Below are 9464 nucleotides of genomic sequence, written 5' to 3'. Positions count from 1 at the left end.
AACCTCTTTCTTGACTACCTCTTGCATATTGGGATTCAACCTCCTCTGGGGTTGAATGCAGGGCTTGTAGTTGTCCTCTAAGTGTATCCTGTGCATACAAAAATCTGGGCTTATACCCTTGAGATCATCAATACTGTACCCTATTGCCCTTTTGTGGGTTCTGAGAACCTCTAGAAGTTGGGAAGTTTGTGGGTCATCAAGTGCAGTACTAATGATCACAGGGTACATTTCCTGCTCATCAAGAAAAACATATTTTAAATGAGAAGGGAGAGGTTTTAGTTCAGGTTTCTTTACCTCTGCATGTTTCAATTCCTGAACTAATTTTACTACCTTCTTGTTCTCTTTGTCATCAAGTTCTTCTATGGCAAGAGCTTTTTCAATAATATCCACCTTCTTACTCCAGATACTCGCATCACCTGTAGACAAATTTCCACAAAGTATTTCTTCCAAGGGATCCCTTGCAAGAATCTGTGTCAAGCTATCATCACAAATATCATCCATTATATCAATAACATCGATCAAACAACAATTTTCCTCAAGCATAGGACCTTTTAAAACCTTCCCTAAATTAAAAGTAATATTATCATCACCAACAGATAGGGTTAGTTTACCATTTTTAACATCTATAATGGCTCCTGCAGTATGGAGAAAAGGCCTACCTAATATAATGGGGATTTGTGTATCCTCAGCCATGTCTAGAACAACAAAATCAACAGGGATGAAAAATTTACCAACTCTAACAGGGACGTCCTCTAAAATACCTAAGGGATATTTAACAGAACGATCTGCCATTTGCAAAGTAATATTAGTAATTTTTAATTCACCCATATTCAATTTAGAACAAATAGACGATGGCATTACACTAACATAAGCACCCAAATCACATAATGCTTTATCTATAAAGACATTACCAATATGACAAGGGATAGAAAAACTACCAGGATCCTTTAATTTAGGGGGAGATTTATTTTGTAACAATGCACTACACTCCTCAGTAAAAGCTACAGTTTCTACTTCATTAAAGGCCCTCTTCCTAGTCAAAATATCTTTCATAAATTTAGCATATGCAGGAACTTGTGTAATAAGTTCAGTATAGGGGACCGTTACCTGCAAATTTTTAACAACCTCCAGAAACTTACCAAACTGCTTGTCCAACTTAGTCTTTAGTTGGCGATTAGGGAATGGTAATTTGATAACTGGTGGTGCTTCCCTACTCTTCCCCTGGGGTGCATCCTTCCCTGAGGTTGTACCCTACAATGAATCATCAGAAATATTAGTATCGGGAATTTTACCCTGGAGCCCTGCAGGGGCAGTTGGTACAACGGAATCAGGATTAGCAATATTAATTAAATCAGGTTCATCCTCTTTGGGCATTTGGGGCCCATCGTAGTGTGAACCACTCCTTAGGGTGATTGCATTAGCATGATCCGTAGGTTGAATTCCCTACGCTGGTAAAACTCCCTGCTGGCGAGATTGAAGGGTAGAGGACAATTGGGCTATTTGGGTGTCCATGACTTTATTATGGGCTATAATAGAGTCAATCTGTTGGTCTCTACTCTCCATATGTTTTTGCATACTAGTCAGCATTGCCCTAATTTCTGATAAAGCAGGGTCAGAAGATGTAGTAGGGGCTTGTGATGGGGGTTTCTGGTTAGCATGAGGGTGGTAAAATTTCTGCTGTGGAGGGGGTGCTTGTTGTGGTTGTTGTGGAGGTGGAGGATTTTGAACATTAGTGCTACGGTAAGATAGGTAGGGATGGTTCCGGTAGCCAGGATTGTAGGAATTGGAGTATGGGTTATTTTGCTTGTAGGTTTGGAAAGCATTAACTTGCTCCATTGAACTCCTGCAATCTTGTTCATAATGACCTACACTTCCACAATTTTCACAGAAAGCATCATTAGCATTATTAGAAACAGCAGAAACATTAGCAACAGAATTAGGATTGTTAGTAGTAAGGCTATCTAATTTCTGGCAAATAGAAGTAAGCTGAGCTTGAACATTAAAATTCATAAATCTACCGGTAGCTGCGGAGTCTAAAATTGTCCTAGATGCATTTCCTAAACCATTGTAAAAAGCTTGAATCAACTGCCACTTTGCCAAATTGTGGTGGGGACACTCCCTCTGCAGATCCTTGAATCTTTCCCAAGCTTCATATAATGCTTCATTTGTCTCCTGGGCAAAATTCTGGATGGCACTTCTCAATAAAGCTATTTTCTCTGCAGGGTAATATTTATTATAAAAATTTAAAGCAAGAGTCTCCCAGTTAGTAATACCAAGTGCAGCTCTATTCAAACCATTAAACCATAATTTAGCTTTTCCACATAAAGAAAAGGGAAAAAGAATCTCCCTAATTTGATCCTGCGTAACCCCATTCTGCCTAATAGTATTACAATATTGACAGAAATCTGCAATGTGAAGATTAGGATCTTCACCCTTAGCTCCACTGAACTGCTTTCTTTCTATCATCGTTATAAACTGGGGCTTGATCTCAAACTGGACTCCCTCGAGATCAGGTGTAGGAGAAAGATGTGGAAAATCTGTCAGGGATGGCTGCGAATAATCGTTAAGCTTGCGAGGTGGAGGTGGTGGTGGTGTACCCATCTCTAGTTCTGAATCAGAAGAGTGCTCCGAATCACTAGAATTAGGTAATGGATTTCTAGGAATATTGTTACTCCCAGAACCTGCTAGGATCTGCCTATAAAAATTCTTCTGTCTATAAAACGAGCGCTCGATCTCAGGATCGAATGGAATGTATCCTGATCTGGAACACCTGGGCATAAACAAAGAACTAAAAAGACAGATATTAGAACTACCTCAAAGAACTAATGTCCTTTGAGGCAAAAGAAAAAATAATCTAGACTACAAAAACAATTAGAAATAAAAATAAAACCGTTTCCCTGGCAAAAGCGCCAAATTTTGACAGGCTAAAGTCATATCACCTAATCAAAAATAATTACCTAAGTCCACTACCTTATGCAGATAGGGAAGTAGGGTCGAATCCACAGGGAAACAAGTCTTTCTACTCCTAATTAATTAATATAATCTAAATTATTAAGTAACCAATATTTGTTGTGATTATAAACTATACTACGAAGATTATGAGTAAGGAAAAGGATTAAGGAAGAAATCAAATATTAAAAGGCCTAGGGCATAGGTTCACTAATAAACAATATTCCAGGGCAAAACACAATAATCAATCGTCAATGCATTAATTAATCAGATCATAAAGGGCTTTCGCTACGTATTACAATCACAGAATTAATTTATCGGTATTAAATCTCATCTCTCGAATCTCGACCTAACCATTTATAAATTATCTGCCTATTGAAACTAAGTCTAAACATCAATTCTCATCTCTCGAATCTCGAATCAATATTGCTAAACTCATACAATTAAACCTGGCCAAATCTAATTGCATAGCATTTAAACAATCAATAGGAAATCAATTAAGCATTAATAATCAACAATCATAAAATTACCCCTTCATATTATTTATTAGATCCCCATAAACCCTAGAAGGAAAACTACTCAGACATAATTAAAACTAAGCAAAACATAATAATTAAACAAGACATGAAGAAATTGAATGAATAAAATACAAAGATTAATTAAGAGAGAAATTGTACCAAGACGGCGGAATTACAATGGAGTTTAAGGAACAAGAGAGAAAGTAAATCTAGAGAGAGAAAGTCTAAGTAGAGAGAAGGGAAATAAAAAACTAGAATAAGAGAGGTGAAAAGAAGGTATCTAAACTTGCCTAATAAAATCACATTAATACTAAGCAGGCTTATTCGCTAAACAAAAACTGATCGGAAATCACTAAGTCTCCAAGCAACACGCGCCCGGTCGGGCAGTGGCTCGCCCGACCGGGCCCGTCCTTTTCTTCTCAGGTGTCTTCTCGCGCCTGGCCGGGCGCGTGCTACCTCAAACGCTGATCCACCCCGCCCGGCCGGGCGCGCCTCCGGGCGAAGCCTTGTGGCTTGGGCGAGGCTTTTGGGCCTCTAGCTTCTACCTTTGGGCCTCCGAACTTGGCCCAAGTGCCATCAAACTGAGCCCTTAGTCACCGATCGATACCTCCGATCGGTCTTGGGCTATCGAACGTGGTCGCGGTCTTCCAACACTTGTAGATGCTCCTCAAAAACCCGGGAAAATGCTCCAAGCACGCAAATTCCTACAAAACTCAAGCAAAACTACCAAAGCACTGGAAAACACAAATTAGTAATAAAAGTGGCTCGTAGGAGCCAAAAACACTACTAATTACGACCAAGGGACGGGGATAAATATATATATATAATGAACACATCACTGGCCATCGAGGAGATTGATCTGCACCATAATCAGCGTCACATGAGTGTGAAATTAAGGCAGCACCTATCTGTTGCCAGCCGTCTGAGGATGACGTCTGTTGGGAGTGGGATTTCACTCGCAAAGGCCACCCCAGCTCAGGCGGGGATTCAAAAGGGTTCTTACCTGCAGAGCCGGCCAAGCGAGAGCCGCTGGCAGGTGTGGTGAACCCCCCGGTAGCTGTTAGGGGGTTGGCGAGGTCGAGGCCAAGAGCGCCGCTTACCCTCTCCTTTCTCCCCCCTATCCGCATTTGGGTTTTCCCGGCTGGGGAGCTGGGAGTTGCGGTAGAGGCCGATTTTTTGGTTTTGCTGGGAGTGGAGGTGGTTTCCTCCCTTGCCCGTTTGAGATGCTTCTCAAACGTCTTCCCAACCTCTCCTCCCTGAGAAAATGACCAAGTTAATGTTAGCAGTCGAAGGAAGTAAACTATGAAGCAAATTCTAGAAAGAGTCAGACGTTTTTTACCTTGGCCCTGAGTTCGGCCGCCTGCGCCTCCGCCAGATCTCTGCGGATTTGAGCTGAGGACCGTCTGGGGGTTTTCTCGTTTGGCAGCATTTCCAAAGCTTCCTCTGCAAAAAATAAAAAGAAATTGATCAGCACATCACCAAAACAATTCCGATACAAAAGTACTATAAACGGATATGTATTCAGGCGCATGCATCTGGTAAACATGTTTCCTAGCCCGCAGGCGGCTAAGAAGCACTCGTCCCTAAGCCAGGCGCTCTTAGGGATCCAATTTTTGGGGACTTTTATTGTCTCCCCGGTTGACAGAGTTGCGTCTGTGAGGCCGAAAAAGTCCGCCTCAATTATTTTCTCAAAGTCCTCATCCGGGATCCAGGGAAGACAGCATTTCCGGTCTAGTAGATCGGGCTTCTTATTGTATTGGCGGAGCTCATAATTCTCCCACCTGGAGGGAACCGTCAGCAGGTAGAACCCGTGCTTCCAGCCGTCAAATTTGGAGACCTTGTCTAAGGTCATCATATATTGGGGGAACGTGGTAAGAGTGTACCACGCCCTGTACCCGCCTGGGCTGCGGCTAAGATAATGCATCTTAGCAAAAGCCTCCCAGCCGGGTTGGAGCCCTTGGAATTCACAGGCGGCAACGTACCCCAGAATGTTTGCCCAAGAATTGGATGTAAGTTGCCAGACTCCGAGGCCGTAGCCTCTCAAAATTGCCTTCACCGCCTGGTAAAGGGGAAAGCGAAGACCAGCTTTGAACGCCGCCTCGTAACAGCCGAAATAGCCGTTGGCGTTTCTTTGGTCGTCGTCCCAAGAGATGGTGCCGTCTGCAGGCGGCACCCTGATTTTGTACCCAACTCCTAACGGGTGCATTTTTTGAAAGTTTTTGAGGTTCTTCTCCATGAGATCCCTATCCTTGGTTGAGACGTGGATTTGGTAGGGATCATCCTTCTCATTCCACTTTTTCCTCTCTTCCTCTTCGCTATCCTCAAGCGGGGGCAAATCATCGCTGCTCTCAGAAGAGGAGGCGGATAAACCGCTATCCGTCTCCTCCCCATCTTGGGAGGCAGGAGCTGAGACGGCCTCATCACTGTCTTGGCCACATTTTCCAAAAACAAATCTGGAGGAAATGGGGGGCCACGCGGAGGGGATCTCTTCGGAGCCGTCTGGTGTCCTTGGCCAGACGTCTCTCCCTCAGGAGTTTGGCCGCCTGAGCCTTCGCTCCTATAGTTTGGATCTTGTGCCGTCTGCATAGTCCGAGCAATTGTGTCCTGCACAGACACGCAAATGGTCGGAATCCAAGCAAAAGGGTGGTCCCAACACCCTGAGACGACACTCCCAGTCCTAGACTCAGCCGTCCCTGGTGACCGGCTAGACTCTAACATAGGTTGTGCCGTGTGTGTTGGTGATGAATCCATTTATTGCAAGAATTATGTACAAGTGGTGTAAAATGAAAAAGAGCTGAGAGAGACAGAGACGGTACCTTTAGATTTGATATCTGAAGGTAGACGGGTTTGGCTGGGTTGACGGGAATGCGTTTTCCTGACTTTCGCTTGACTCAGACGGATGACTTCTGCTCTCTCAAAGTTTTCTCTCTCGAAAATTTTTGTGAACGTACAAAAATAATGAGGGTAAACGGCTATATATAGAGGGTAAATTAGGGGGCAATCCCGTAATTTACTCAAAGGGTGAATAGTTACTTTTTGGCGGTAAAATAACCACCAACCGGAGCGTGACGCTTGTCACAGATGCCACGTGGCGTGCCACGTCACATCTGTGAGGGGCAAATGTTTAGGGTAATTTTACCCCGCCACGTGGTCTAGCCAGAGGATGACACGTGTCAGTCCCAGGGTGGTCCAAAGTGGACCTATCCCTGCTTGACACGTGTCACTCCAGAAAGTTGGGGAAATGGCGGCCTTCAGGCCCAAATCCCGAGAAAGCCGCAATGCGGCGCAGCCCGCCAATGATTAGGGATTCCGTGACCTAATCAGGGGCATAATCCCCGAGGACCCTATAAATAGGGAGATTCCCCTCTTTTGGAGGGCACGTTTTACCATTTATTACAAACTGTCCCTTTGATAGAGACATCTGAGCTTGGAATTCGAGCAGATACCCACCTAAATTTTCGCACCTTTTTCTCCCTTCAAGTTACTAACTTGATCGTCGGAGGCGGAGCACCTACCAACCGGTGTCTCCATTTGTTTTGCAGGTACAGGCCGCACCGGACCAGTATTCGAGTTGTAACTCTCCCGAGGGACAAAAACACCCAAAACAATTACCATCTATCATGATCTAACTCTTCAATGTACCCAACATGTCCAAAAAAATTTTCTTGCCCAACCTTCGATGAGATATGCTAGAGGGAGTCCATACACCCTTACCCACACCCTAGTGAGGGTAAAACTCATGTATTGTGGCGCAAGATCCACTTGATACCTACGAAAATTAATTAAACGCCCATCGAATATTGCTGTTCTCGCCCGTACAAGGCTTTCTTGATCCCTGCTGCTTCGACATTCGAACAAGAAATAAGGGCCCGGCCTATGCACCCTTATCTCCCCCCTCATTATCCAACGACTATTTACTATGTGTTGCACATAGTGTTCCGAGGGAGGGTGTGGTCCAACAAACAGACCAATAACACTTGAATTAAAATCAATCGTCACATTGTTAATATTAAAATTAGCAGGGGTGGGAATTAAAGGTCCTTCCCTTAGATCTTGATTGTTACGTTCCTCCTAATCACCAGGGGGATAGCCATTAATACTCATTGATAAGACAAGAAGAATGAGAGGGAAAAGACAAGCATAAGAGTGAAAGAAGAAGTTAAAGAGTAGCAGAGTTAGAGATTAGGTCGAAGAGAATGAGATAAAGAAAGAAGAATGAGTAGTTGAGAGATGGAGTTAAACAGATTTGGGTTGCTTCATTTAGTAGTACTATAGTTCTTGGAAGATTAACCAAAAATCACGCATGGGGAGCAAGCACACTGGAGGAATTAAGCTCTAATTCTTAGCCGCCTCTCCCTATTAATTGCTGCACCAGTAAGAGGAGAGCATTAACTGCCTTAATTGTATTGGTTGCGAAAAACAAAGAGTTCTCAGCAATATTGGAGGGGTAGAATAGCTGCTAAAGGTTAATTCCTTTTAATGAAACCAAGGGAAGATTTAATTTCAGAATTAATCTTCTAGAGAAGATAAAAAAGGGTGAAGGAAAATCATAGACACAAGTAAACTCCTATGATCCTATCACTGCAAGAAAATAAATTGGATAAGCTTGGAAGATTAACAGGCAAGCATGCACTCCTTGAAGGAGGAAGGACGAACCCTAGCTGCGCTAGTGTAACTCACAATGTAGTGAGAGAAGCTCTCAAATTTTAGAGAGAGAATTAATATATGACCATTTTATTTGTGATGGTTTATGGATTGGAAAATTATATTTTAGCATGATTATATGGACTACACATTTATTTATGGCATGTTAGAATGCATGTCTAATTAAATTGCATGTTTAATTTGGCTTGGAATATTGGAAAGGAATTTTATTATGGTTCATATAATTTTTTATTGATGTTTTAAGCATGGGAAAGGAGCTATATAAGTGTCTATGTACATGAGGAATAAGTTGTATGTTGGTGCCCTTGTGCACTTAAGGTGTTTTTAACACCGAGGGATAGGATTTTTGGCGCTTTATGTGTTTAAATAAGGTGTCTTTGACACCGAGGTAGAATTAAAAAGGGTTCAACATTAAATATTATGTGATCACTAATTATTCAAGAATTAAATTGGTATGTTTGGTTGATTGAATAATTATTGTTGATTGATTAATTATGCTTTGAGGGGGCGTTTGGTATCAAATTAGTAAATGTAAGGGAATGGAAACAAATTAGGAGGGGAAAGGGTAATATATAGTGTTACCCTTACTAGTTGTTTGGTATTATTAAGGAAACATAAACAATTATAACCAATCCCTTTCTTCTTGTTTGGCATAAATTACTTTGAAACAAATAGCTTTCCTTCTATTTTTTGTTGTCTTGGCTGACTTTTGCTATACATTATACAATGTAGAGCAAACATTCAAAAACCATTGAAACATTAACTCCAATAACAACTTAGGACAAAACTTTCTACTTCTTCTTAAGAAGATCAATTGCATATTGTTTTTTCATATTAGTTGGCGCTTGATAGAAGATGCGAAGCTAATGTTCTTCCGCCATGAGAATTGTAGCAACCTCCAAAGCTTCGGATGGTGAAATTCCATCTAACTTCATCACCTCATCCAAAACCTTGTTCACTTTTTCATCCATTATTTTCTCTCTTTCTTCCGCTTTAGACCATGCACTAGCCATAGTCCCAAGATTAACATTGATATTTTTAAATATCTTCCCAAAATTGTTAGAAACATCGTGGAGGGAGGCCACCAAATCATCATCATCATCATTCCTACACAAACTCTTCAAATATACTTTGTTCTTTCCCTTTACCTTAGCCTCCTTTGCCTTTGTAGAACGTTTTCCGAATTGAGTAGTGGAATCACTTGCGGAAGAATGAATCGTAGAAGCCTTCACTTTTGCCATTTTTGAAGGAGTTGAATGATCATCCTCTATCTTCATGGGACGTTTTCTAGATTGACTTGTAGAAGAATAAGAGTTCGAATGAGTAGAATTC

The sequence above is a fragment of the Chenopodium album genome, chromosome 23, assembly GCF_948465745.1.
Source record: "Chenopodium album chromosome 23, dcCheAlbu1.1, whole genome shotgun sequence".
Lineage (NCBI taxonomy): Eukaryota > Viridiplantae > Streptophyta > Magnoliopsida > Caryophyllales > Amaranthaceae > Chenopodium > Chenopodium album.
Note: the sequence above shows the minus strand (reverse complement) of the source record.